The 12589-nt window shown below is 36.8% G+C and overlaps 1 protein-coding gene across 3 annotated transcripts in view; it reads left to right on the plus strand.

Annotated features, from left to right (window-relative positions):
* LOC150107462 (tRNA-uridine aminocarboxypropyltransferase 1) overlaps positions 1-12589 on the plus strand; it is a 90853-nt gene that overhangs the window by 64546 nt on the left and 13718 nt on the right. Inside the window, exon 6 of one of the 3 annotated variants that reach the window (XR_016548196.1) lies at positions 11904-12105. The exons of the other annotated variants lie outside the window; for them this stretch is intronic. The gene's annotated coding sequence lies outside the window, so the exon portion shown is untranslated. The remainder of the gene's footprint in view (positions 1-11903; positions 12106-12589) is intronic. 3 annotated transcript variants of the gene reach the window in all.

The raw sequence follows: 12589 nt of genomic DNA on the forward strand, positions 1-12589 counted from the left end.
TTTCTTGTTTCTTTCAGGCTGATTTCTAATTCTTCTTCAGTTATTTCCTTTTCATTTTTGTTAATTGTTTGCCAGTTGTCTTTTTTAAAATATTTGTCTGTCCACAGTTCTGTGTAGTAATTTAGAAATTCTTCTAATTTCAATTCAGTGTTTAATTTTATGTTTTCTTTGGTATCTGCATTTAGGTGTTTCAAAATCTTATATACATTAGGTCTTATTTTATATAAATCATGTTCTAAATTAGAAACAAATTTATTCCATGATTCTCTGTCTTTTTCTGACTTCTCTTTTAGCTATGGCTCTTATTCTTTTATATTCTATTTCATCTTCTAATCTTTTACTGCTTAACCATTTGTGATAGGCTTCTTTTTTCTTTTTGATTATTTCTTTGATTGTATCATCCCAGATCTTCAGTTTTTTTCTTTTATTGAATTTTTTGGTCTTTCCTAAGCTTTCATTTGCTGCTGCATTTAGTATCGTTTTTATATTAAGCCATTCTATTTCTATTTCTTCATTTTGTTTTATTTTATCTAGATACTGGTTAATTCTTTGTTCATATAGCCATTGTACATTTGTGTCATTCAATAGTCTAGTTTTATAAACAAATGTTTCAATTTTTCTTTCTGTTCTTGTTACTTGTAGCCATTTAGGTGTTAATCTTAATTTTATTTTAACAAGGAAGTGGTCACTGCTTATTTCATATCCTCTGTGAACTCTAACATCTAGTGAAAATTTTGATGTCTTTTCATTTAATATGAAGTAATCTAATATTGATTTCCATCCTCTTGCTGCCCAAGTATATTTATGTCTTTATGTTTATAGAAGGAATTCATTATTTTTAGGTTATTATAAACTACAAAGTCAATCAATTTTTTACCATTTCTGTTTAGAGTGTGTTCTCCATGTATTCCTATATTATTATTAATTTTCGTGTTTCCAATTCTTGCATTTAAGTCTCCTGCTAAAATGATGTAATCATTTTTATTTATTTTATTATATATGTTTTGTAGCTGATTATAAAAATCAATATTATCCTGTTCTCTTCCTTCTTCTGGGGCATATAAACCAATTATTGTTAAATAGCCTCTATCTATTTTTATTTAGCTTCTATTATTCTTTCATTCCATAATTTATAATGTTTTAACTGTTTTGAAAGGGAGTTATGAATCCAAATCATGACTCCTGCTTGTGCTCTTTGGTTTCTGTCGACTCCACTGTATATCACATTAAAATTTTCAGTTCTCATAGTTCCTTTTAATTTCTTTTTTTTTTTTGTTTCAGTGATTACTGCTATTTTAAAATTTCTTTCATTTAATAACTGGTCTAATTCTATTTCTTTATATGCTATTCCTCTTACATTCCAGTTTGCTATGTGTATTATATTTTGTTGTTTCCATTTTCGTTTTCCCTTTTCCATTCCATGGTCGTTTCCCATAGATTCAATCCGATTATCTTTTTCTGTCAGCTTACAAGTTATGGTTATGTTCTCCATATCAGGGGACTAGCCTGACGATGGAATAGTTCAGTGGTAGGGCTGCTACCTTAAGGCTTCTGAACTCGCCTTCTTCCGAATTTAAACCCATAGGAGGAATAGGGTATATTGAAGGGGAAAGGGTAGATTATAGAAGAAATATAGTAAGGTTTATAGAGAGGACATAGTTGTAAGGCCAGAAACGAAAAGATCCCATGGCCCTCAAGTACTCTAATAGCACAAAGGTCATAAAGTAAGAAGAGTTGGCTGATAAGGCCTTATAGGAAAGATTAAAGTAAGTGGGTCTTCCTCAAAGTAGAAGAAGGAGAGGATAGATCCAGCTAGGGGTCCATGGGAGTGCCGCTTCCCTTACAATCAAGATGATTGCCCCTTATGGCGCTGTTGGTCCACGAGTCCTTATTCAGTATATTCGGACCACCCCACCATATATATATATATACACACATGCACGTGCATGTACACACACACACATGGTGGGCTCCCCTATCTGCCACCCAGGGGACGCGCTCTCTAGGGGTTACAGGGTCCCCTGAGAGTTGAATTTTGATATGATTTTTAAATACAGCTATATAATATGCACAGAAATCTGAAAAAGTAATCACTTGGGAAATTATTATTTTTTCTGGATTGAACTAAAGTAAGGCTGAAATAACTCGTTTTACTTATTTATACACAAGTTCCAAACACTTTCGACTATAATCATACAATCTGTGAAAGCTCTGGCAGAAAATGGTAGATCATGAAACACTCATCCCACAAAATGCACTGTTTCCCATTGTAAATATGGGCATATTGTCAGTTTAAACATGTCAGTTTACACTTCATGCACAAATCAGATGAAACTTAGAAAACATAAATAGCAACTCGTTACTGATCACAGCCACTGATTTTTGGGTGCTGTTACCTCGGTGCACACCCTGCCTTACCTTCTGAGTGGTTTAAAACCACTGGAACACTAACAATTTGCAAAAATAAATGCAAAAATATATCGGTAATGTTGCTATTCTGTGAGTGTGCACTGCACACCCAGAATATATGCTCCTGATATATATATATATATATATATATATATATATATTTTTTTTTTTTTTTGTATTTTTATTTTACCAGATGAAGAAACCCTGCTCTAGAGATCAAACATGATGGAACTTTTATTTTTTAAGCCACTTCAGGCCTCCATGCCCATAGTGGGATTTGAAATTGCAACCTGTTGGTTGGAGAGTGCATATGCTAACTACTTGGCCAACCAGTCCGGCAATTGATTGAGTCAGTGTAGCCAAAGATTATTAGCATAAGTGAAATTTAACTTAGAAATGATATACAGATAGGAATAAATGCAAAAAGTTTTCCCATTCGGTACAAAGTTAATTATACTAGACAAGAAATTATATGCACGGTTAGCCGAGTGGCTATGTGCTTCTCAACCACATGCCTGGGAAAGGAGTGTCCTGTGTTCGATTCCCGTCGCTGATGTTGAGGAGTTTAGGATCTTTCTCAGGCATAGCTAAGTGCTGGTCTTGGGTGTGGACAGCAGGGTTTTTCTCTCCAGTTTATCTGGGGTTTTTCATCCCACAAGCAGGCAAACCTGCCTTGAGAACTCAACGTTTTTACAGACATAGGATACACCGGGAGGCATAGAAACTAACCACCTTATCCTTGTATACAGTTGCAGTTAAACGAATAGAAAACCTTCAACACCGCAAGGTAAAAGAGGGAAAAAGGAAGAAGAAGAAATTATGCGGTTCTTTTAATCCTTTAGAATATCATATCATACTTCCTTTCAGTGTGTACAGGATGTTTAAATTAAAGTTTTTCTATTTAGAGAATCTGTAGAGAGAACCAGTAGACAAATGCCCTGAAACTTGGTGGGTACCTTAATCAGCCCATGGGGAAGAGATTTTGACAAGAAAAATATTTAATTCAAAAACATGATTGATAGGAGAAATATGTCACTGTGAGCAAGAAAAGATCGTGAATTTTGCATACACCATGAGCCATAAAGTGGTATAAATGAAGGAGCATGACTGACTATGTCATTCAACGATGAGTCACACTTTGAGTGTTTCTATAGGAATGGGAAAAATGCTGCAGTATCACTTTGAGTCTTATTGGGTGTCTCTCTCTGTCTCTCCAGGAGATTGACTACCATGTCCATGTCTCTCTATGTCCTGTGCTGTACCTCTCTGCTGCATTCCTTGTATGAGAAATAGGTCCATTCTTCTATATTTTTCATCTACTCCAGTCTTTGTCTTCCTCTCCTCTTTCCCTCAACAGTTCCTTCAGGTGTCCTTTGTAGGCAATCGTGTCTAAGAATATGTCAGAAATAGCTGACTTTTCTCTTTTAAATTTCTTTTATCAGGCTTCTGTTTTTCACCTACCATTTCTAGTACCTCTTCATTTGCCTTTTTGTCTTTCCATGATATCTTCAGAATTATTCGCAGCATCCACATTTCAAATGCTTTGTTTTTTCACAATCAGATTGAAAAGCATCCATGTCTCTACTAAATATAGTATGTGGAACATATGTAACATTTGGAGATTCTTAGTCTTTTTAATTTAGTTCTCTAATGTCAGTAGGCTTTCATATTACTGAAGGTCGACCTTGCGATTTCAATCCTTCTTTTAATTTCATCTTCTGTCCTTTCATTCTCTGTGATCAAGTGTCTGAGGTATATATATATGTTTGCACTTGTTCTAGTTTATTTCCTTTTATATTGATGATATATTTTTGGTATTTTCTTGCAATTATTATGACTTTTATTTTTTTTAAAGTTGAAATTGAGGCCATACTGTTTGCTGTACTTGAGGGTTTCATCTGTAAGAATCTTGAAGTCATATTTGTTTTCATCTGTAGAAGGGCCATGTCATCTCCGTATTCTAGGTTATTAATATTTCTATCTCGTACATTGATTCCTTTTGAGGTTACTAATTTTATTAAATATTTCTCTGTGTATAGGTTAAAGAGAAAGACTTGTACTCATGCCTTTCTGAACTGGCAATTCTTCTGAGGTCTCTCCATTTAGTCTCAAAGATGCAGTCTGTTCCTGGTAAAGGTGTGAAAGACTTTGCAAAAAATCCCAAAAGGCCAAATGCAGTGCAATGCATGATTCATCGATTTGAAGACACAGGCAGTTTAACAGGCCAACCAGGAAGATGGTTTACATCTGAAATTCTGCAAATGACTGAAGATTTTGCAACTGCAGTTGAGAAGTCAAATGAGAATGCTGTAGGTTCATGCAGTTCATGTGCTGTAGCAAAACAATTTATTTATTTTTTTGAAATAAACACAAGCATTTTTAAACTTAAGGAGCTTTACAAGCTCGTCCAGAGAAGGCTTTTACGAACGCCTATGTCCACAGTGACACCCATAATCTAATTGCTGGTCTGGTTGGCCAAGTGGATAGCACACCCATTCTCCAACCAAAAGGTTGTGGATTCGAGTCCCACCATGCACATGGGTGTTCGCAAAAGCCATTGATATACACAACCCTTTGTGTAAAATGTTGCACTGCAACACTTTACACAAAGTATCAGTGCAACCCTTTGTGTAAAGTATTGTGCTGCTATCCATATAAACTCAGCCACAGCCAATAGTTGCAAACAGAAGATCTCAACATCTGCTGAGAAATGTTGACATCGACATTTCTGGCATACATGGAGGTGATGAGGATTAGCCTTGAAACATCCTATGAAATGATGAAGCACATTTTCATGTTTGTGGAACAGATAGGAGATGGCACATGAATGGAATGGAATGGAACGTAAAAGTTCAAAACCGCTGCATCTGGGCTATAGAGAATCCTTGTGCATTTTAACAAGTTCCCTTATGTTCACTGAAGGTCACATTATGGCTGCCAAGTTTGTTATCAGGCCATTTTTCTTCGAAGAAATCCTTCGAGCTGGACTATGATCGTGCACAGTCACGGATGTGTGTGTTTTTGGGACATGTCAAGCAGTCTCGTCATCTTGCAACTACAGCAAAGAGGGTGCCTGAACACAACAGTGCTGATGCAAGATGCAGCACCTTCCCCACATACGATACGAAATTCAACAATTATTGCATCAACATTTCACAGAGGATAATCGGTTTCTCATTTTCTATGAAATAGCCACAATGTGCACCAGACTTTAACCCCTTTAACTTTTGGCTTTGGGGCTTCCTCAAAAGCATCAGAGCAAAGGGGTTCTTTGCCTGAAAGATTTGAAAGACAAAATTGCACATCATGTGTGAACCCTTTTGACAAATCAATTGCATTCTGCTGTATGGTGGCATCAGCTAATGGTCTTCTTGCATAAAGGCCAACACATTGAACGTCACCTTCATTAATCATCCGGATCTTCTTGCAGCATGTCGGCTTTGTGATATGTTTTTTTTGTATTGCACTTTTATGAAATGAACATCAAATAACTTCATTTGTCATTAACCTTGAATGATTTCACAATCACAGTGTCCCTGTTGGTCATTTTTTGAAGTAATTTTTTTATTGTCAAAATCATCCCAGTGATCTTATTAGGGTACCTACCAAGTTTGAGGGTACTTTGTCTACTGGTTCTCTCTACAGATTTCTCTGAATAGGGGTACTTTGATTCTAAATGCCCTATATATTGCTATGCATTAAGGGAAAAGACCTATTTCCATGTCTATTGCAGTTTCATCAACAGCCTCTATCTGTTAGATAAGTAGCCTAATCATGAAGATATGGTACTTCAATTTCAGGTTTCGCTTATACTTGAGTGAAGAATTAAAACAAGAATATAATTTTTTGTCTAGTATAATTTAGTTAGACAGGACTAGCAGCAACTGCCTAACATACTTTTTCAATACAACTGCAAATACTTTGAACCTGCTTCTCCTCTTCTTTATTTATCCTATCTACCTGTGCTGAGCTGGAGCCTTCCTCATAATGTGTTTCCCAACAACTTCAGCCTCCATCTCTTTAAGAAAAATATCAATATATTTCATATCAGGATCAAATGCATACTGGGAACATTTAATTTGTTGGCATCTGATGCATGACAACACACCTGCTTACACAGTAATCAATTTAGACTTATGGTTCATAAGCAGGTTGCAGTGTTCAGCCACCTTCTTTACTACCATGGCTTAATTCCATCAGGCGTTTCTGTTTCCTAAGTTGAAACTGAGATTGAAAGGACGCTAGTTTGATAATGTTTATAACATTCAGAAGGATATGATAGCAGAACTAAATGCTATCATGGCCAACAAGTTTTAAGTCTTTCCAAAGCTTGCATGGACACTATAGTAAGTATATTTTTGTCCCTTGGTCATTATTTTGAGGGAGATGAGTTACAGATATTTACCTTATCCATGTTTTTCATCCCACAAAGCAGGCAAACTGGCCTTGAGAACTTAACACTACAGGCCATAGGATACACCGGGGCATAGGGCTGACCACCTTATCCTGTAAACGGAGTGAGGTCTGATGATCAATGGACCCTCGACACCGCAAGGTAAAAGAGGGTATAAAGAAGATGAGATGAGATGTTTTGGCTTATTTGAATTCGGTCTCATTACTTTTTTTCACTGCACCATATGATATCATAGTTTTATTCAAACCTATAAATCAACAGTCCTTCAATTCTCTAAGTGACTTCAGTGGTATAAACATTGTCTACACAATGTTTTTTGTCATATGTGTACATATGAGAACTTCCCAGCACTACACAGTACATGTTTTTGAGGTGAGAAAGAATATAATGTTGCATGTCATAGGAAAGACAAAACATGATTATACATGCATGCCATTGGAAAATAATGTGAATTGGAATTTGGTAATCATTCCTAATCATTGAAAGAAAAGACAAACTTCTTTTCATGAAACTACTGAGAATAATTTTGTAGAATACTTAATCAGAATATGAGAGCCTTATGCTTTTAACATTTGGTCATCCATTTTGGTCCTATTTGAGTTTTAAAAAAAAACAAGTTTTGTTTCTCATTACTTCAACAAAAAGTGCCTTTCATTTAACAACAGTTAGTCAACTATTGTGGCTTTTAAAAACTGTTATGTATATATTTATTACTATTTTACTGTGCGAGTTTTGTATTTTTTAAATATTTTTATGCTTATTTAACTAATGTCTTTCAGTTTCTTATATCTTCCCAAACAAAGATAGTTTATTATATTTACCAAAATATAGTAAAATAAACATTTTTGGCCAGATACATTGAATTCTTTTACTTTTATCATCACTAAAAAGTCATTGCAAAATTTTTGACTTTATTTGAAGAATGATTTTAATATGGCAAAATAATCTTTCACTTTGGAGCTAGATAATTATTATATTTGAGACATTTTGTGTTATCTGGTGTAGTGATCTGAACCTATGATAAATCCAGATAAATGCACATTTTATAAAAGAGGTGAAACATCTACTTGAAATAATGTCCTGATAAGTGTAGGGAGAGTTAGCCTTGTCCAATTATTACTTAAAATTACACTCAATAGCAGTTATGTCTCAATATCAAGTAATTTATAATGCAAGCATTGCTAATTGAAGTTTTGTTTTGGTGATAAATTAGGATTTCAGTAAAATCTAACTAAATAGATTAAAGTGTATGACAAGTTATTAAGTTATATTATTAAGTTATTAAATATGGTACTAAGTTTGTACCATATTTAAATGCTCTTTTATTAAAAAGAAGTTTGTTTATCAATCCTTTTATGCAAGATGAAATGTATTGGTCTTGACAAATTATTTATTATTATTATTTTATTAGTTAAAAAAAGGGAAATAAAGTTGAATATTAGAATGTGGGAGGAGTCTTCCTGGTAACATGTATTCAAGTATACTTGAGATGTGGCTAAGAGAAATTGTGGAGAGCAAGCTTTAAGAAGAACAAGCTGGGTTCAGACCAAAGAAAGGTTGTCAGGATCAGATTTTCACATTAAGATAATAGTTGAGAAATCCTGGGAATATAACAAGGATCTGTATTTAAGTTTTGTAGATTTGGAAAAGGCATATGACAAGGTGCCAAGAGTAAAGCTGTTAAAAGCATTTTGGTTATATGGTAGAAATGGGACATTATCAGACATTACTTAGTCTATATTTGAATTGTTCTTTAAGAGATACTTATGCCATGAGAGGTTTCTTTAATTCACATGAAAAACATAAGGAAATAACTAATAATATTTATCATGTTGGAGGCTTAATGGATTTTTTACAACACTCAGAAAGGATTAAAACAGAATTTAATACTTCCTATATTTCGTCCTAGTCACCAGGATCTACGGGGATTACAAAAACAACTAATGTAACATTAATACAAATACCATACAATACTAAGCCCAACCACGTGGGTGACACTAAAGTCCTATCTAGGTGGAGCGCCCTCTAAGGGTGGTTGTAGGTGGCCTGGAACGTAAGGTGGGACCTCTGGTGATGAGTGTTTCCGAAATCCTCGGAAGCTTAATGCGACCATATTTATTAAGATTTGGTTGATTTCTGAGAGCTGCTGCTGCTTCTAAGAATAGTCTCTCTTTCTTGAATTTGCTGTGGTGGAGCATGGTGGTTTTCTTCCATGATACCCTGTGGGTAGTGTCCAAGACATGGTCAGCCAAGCCTGAATGACCATAGTTGTGTTTACAGATGTAAGACTTATGTTCCTCCAGGCGGATGGATGCTGATCTGCCTGTCTGTCCAAAGTACGCCAGCTTACAGGAACAGGGTACTTTGTAAATTCCAGGCAGAGAGAGAGAGGAGGGAGCTGTTCTTTCATAGAACAGCTAAGGGTAGCTAGTTTGCAGTGTGGCTTATATGCTGTGTGTAGGTTGTACTTTTTTAGAATCTTGGCTATTTTTTCGGATGTGCCTGTGGCATGCCAGAACGACTGTCGCATTACCCTTATCCGCTCTGGTGAGGACGATACTTTTTTCTTTCTGTAATTTCAGGAGAGCCGTGCGTTGGGCATACTTTTTGGAGGCGAAGAATGAGCAAGGATGTTGGCTACGTCAAGTCTGATGTTGTTGACTATCTCCAACGGTAAGCGGCCGATCCCACGTTCGATGTTAACCATTACATCAAGCACCAGCACTTCCTTCGGAGTGACGGCAAAATTACGGCCAAGGCAAAGGGTGCTGACGGCATCGTTGTTGAGCCTTTTGGAAGAGAGGTTTACTACTGTCTGGAGCGGTTGAATTTGTGGTTGTGGTTTGTCTTTAACCAGGTTGTTATATTTCTTGATGTTTTGGAGCGACGGAAAAGGAAGTGGCAGTGCTTGATGTAATGGTTAACATCGAACGTGGGATCGGTCGCTTACCGTCGGAGATAGCCAACAACATCAGACTTGACATAGCCAACATCTTCACTCATTCTTCGCCTCCTGAAATTACGGAAAGAAAAAAGTATCGTCATCACCAGAGTGGATAAGGGTAATGCGATAATCGTTCTTAATACCAGTGAATACAATCGTAAAATGAATATTATCCTCCGCGATCGCACTACCTACATCCCGCAAGAACACAACCCCACAAAAAACACAAGTTAAGAAATTAAAAATCTCACTTAAAAAAGTATCTTCCTTGCCCCCTGACATCACAAAAAAACTTAAACCTTTCCGCTCCCCCCCCCGAATATACGGTTTACAAAAATCCACAAACCCAATTCCCCACTCAGACCTATAGTAGATGCCACCAATGCACCTTGCTACAGACTGTCTAAACAGCTGGCCAACTCTCTGACTCCCCTCACTGGAAGGTCCACTTCCTATATAAAAAACTCGACCCACTTTAAAGTCCTCATAGAAAATTTAACCTTGAATAACGCAGACATATTGGTAAGCTTTGATATCTCCTCTTTGTTTACTGATATTCCCTTAACTGACACCTTATCTCTCTTAGAAAACGTTTTTCTGTCTGCCATCTTAGATCTCTTTTCCTTTGACATTAACACTGGGTATTTTTCTTGGAAGAACAAAATCTACAAGGAGATAGAGGAAACCGGCATGAGTTCACCCCCTCTTGCCAATTTCTATATGGAAGATTTCGAAAAACAAGCCATAGACTCAGCCCCACTCAAACCTTCTATCTGGCTAAGATATGCAGATGATGTGTTCTCTATTTGGCGTCATGGCCCAGACACATTAGACTTCTTCCTCAGTCATCTCAATAGCCTACATCCAAGAATCCAGTTTACTATGGAAAAGGAAAAGAACAATTGTTTACCCTTCCTAGACACCTTAGTTACAGGCTTGCTAACAGTACACTTTCCTTCACTGTATACAGAAAACCCACACACACACAGGCAGATACATTCACAAACTCTCCCACCACCACCCCTTTCAACAGTATGGCATTATTAAAACTCTTACCAAGAGAGCTCACAATCTTTGTTCCAGTGAAACCGCCCTCACTACTGAGCTTAACCACACACACAGCACTTTCCTCTCCAATGGCTACAGCGATCGCAGTATAAAAAAAAAATCAGTTCCTCCCCCATTCCCCATCCTTCTCATCAAAAAGATTTTAAAAATGCCATCACCATGCCCTACATCCGTGGCACATCCGAAAAAATAACTCACTGCAAACTAGCTACCCGTATCTGTTCTACGAAAGAACAGCTCCCTCCTCTCTCTGCCTGGAGTTTACAAAGTACCCTGTTCCTGTAAGCTGGCATACTTTGGACAAACAGGCAGATCAGCATCCATCCACCTGGAGGAACACCAGTCTTACATCTGTAAACACAACTATGGTCATTCAGGCTTGGCTGACCATGTCTTGGACACCACTCACAGGGTATCATGGAAGAAAACCACCATGCTCCACCACAGCAAATTCAAGAAAGAGAGACTATTCTTAGAAGCAGCAGCAGCTCTCAGAAATCAACCAAATCTTAATAAATACGGTCGCATTAAGTTTCCGAAGATTTTGGAAACACTCATCACCAGAGGTCCCGCCTTACATTCCAGGCCACCTACAACCGCCCTTAGAGGGCGCTCCACCTAGATAGGACTTTAGTGTCACCCACGTGGTTGGGCTTAGTATAGTATGGTATTTGTGTTAATGTTACATTAGTTGTTTTTGTAATCCCCGTAGATGTCCTAGTGACTAGGACGAAATATAGGAAGTATTAAATTCTGTTTTAATCCTTTCTGAGTGTTGTAAAAAATCCATTAAGCCTCCAACATGATGTCCTCACAGCACTTAAGCCTCTACACATGAATAATAATATTTATTTAAAGCAATATATTTCAGCCTGAATATTACAGGCCATCATCAGTGGCAATGAGTCGCCTGATGTTATATACATATACCAGCGAAATGGTATAACTAAGGAAACACTGTATTATCTACTTTACTCAGAACCAGTTTCCAAAATTCTTAAGAAATACAATTTAGTGGCTACTTTTCTTTCGATCAACAAATTGTCATCTTGGTTTCCGTCTTCCAAGGATGAACGTTCTCCTCTGGCTCTTCCTGGTGTCTGCTGGGTTTCTTGTGGCTGTCATCGTTCTTATTTCGGACGGACTGGATGATCAGTAGAAAGGAGAAACAAGGACTCCAATCTTACATTAGCGCCAGGAAATCTGAGAGATCTGACTTGGCATGGCTTGGAATAAGTACAGACTACAATTAATTAATTTAAAAAAAAAGGTAAATTTATTTTATTTTATTTTTTTATTAATAAACTGTATTAAAAAAGAAAATAGTGATGTGTGATTAGAATAAGACTTTCCCATATCTTAGATAATGAGAGGCAGTCATTCTGATTTAAGTTTGGAATGGTGAAATAAGGCCTCAGTGCTTTCTTTAAACAAACATTCAAATTTATATGGCACAGAATATGTAAGCATGGTTCAGACCATAGGATATTGTAGTCTGTATCTATTCTGTGCTAAGGGAGATCTCTCAGATTTCTTGTTGCTAATGTAAGATATTCTTGTGTTTTCTTTTCTGCTGAGCATCCACTTTGTCCAGGGTGGGAGCTGTGACAGTCACAGGGGATTTGGTGGACACTGGAGGAAGCTGGAGGAGAACGTTTATTTTTGAAGGATGGAGGCCGTGATAATGGTTTGTTGATTGGTGGTGGGGTGGGGGGGGGCGTTCAATTGTGTTTCTTGGGAGTTCTGGAGGTGGC

Source organism: Typopeltis vanoorti, chromosome 4, assembly GCF_054136105.1.
Source record: "Typopeltis vanoorti isolate ZY-2024b chromosome 4, IOZ_Tvanoo_1.0, whole genome shotgun sequence".
In the NCBI taxonomy this organism is placed as follows: domain Eukaryota; kingdom Metazoa; phylum Arthropoda; class Arachnida; order Uropygi; family Thelyphonidae; genus Typopeltis; species Typopeltis vanoorti.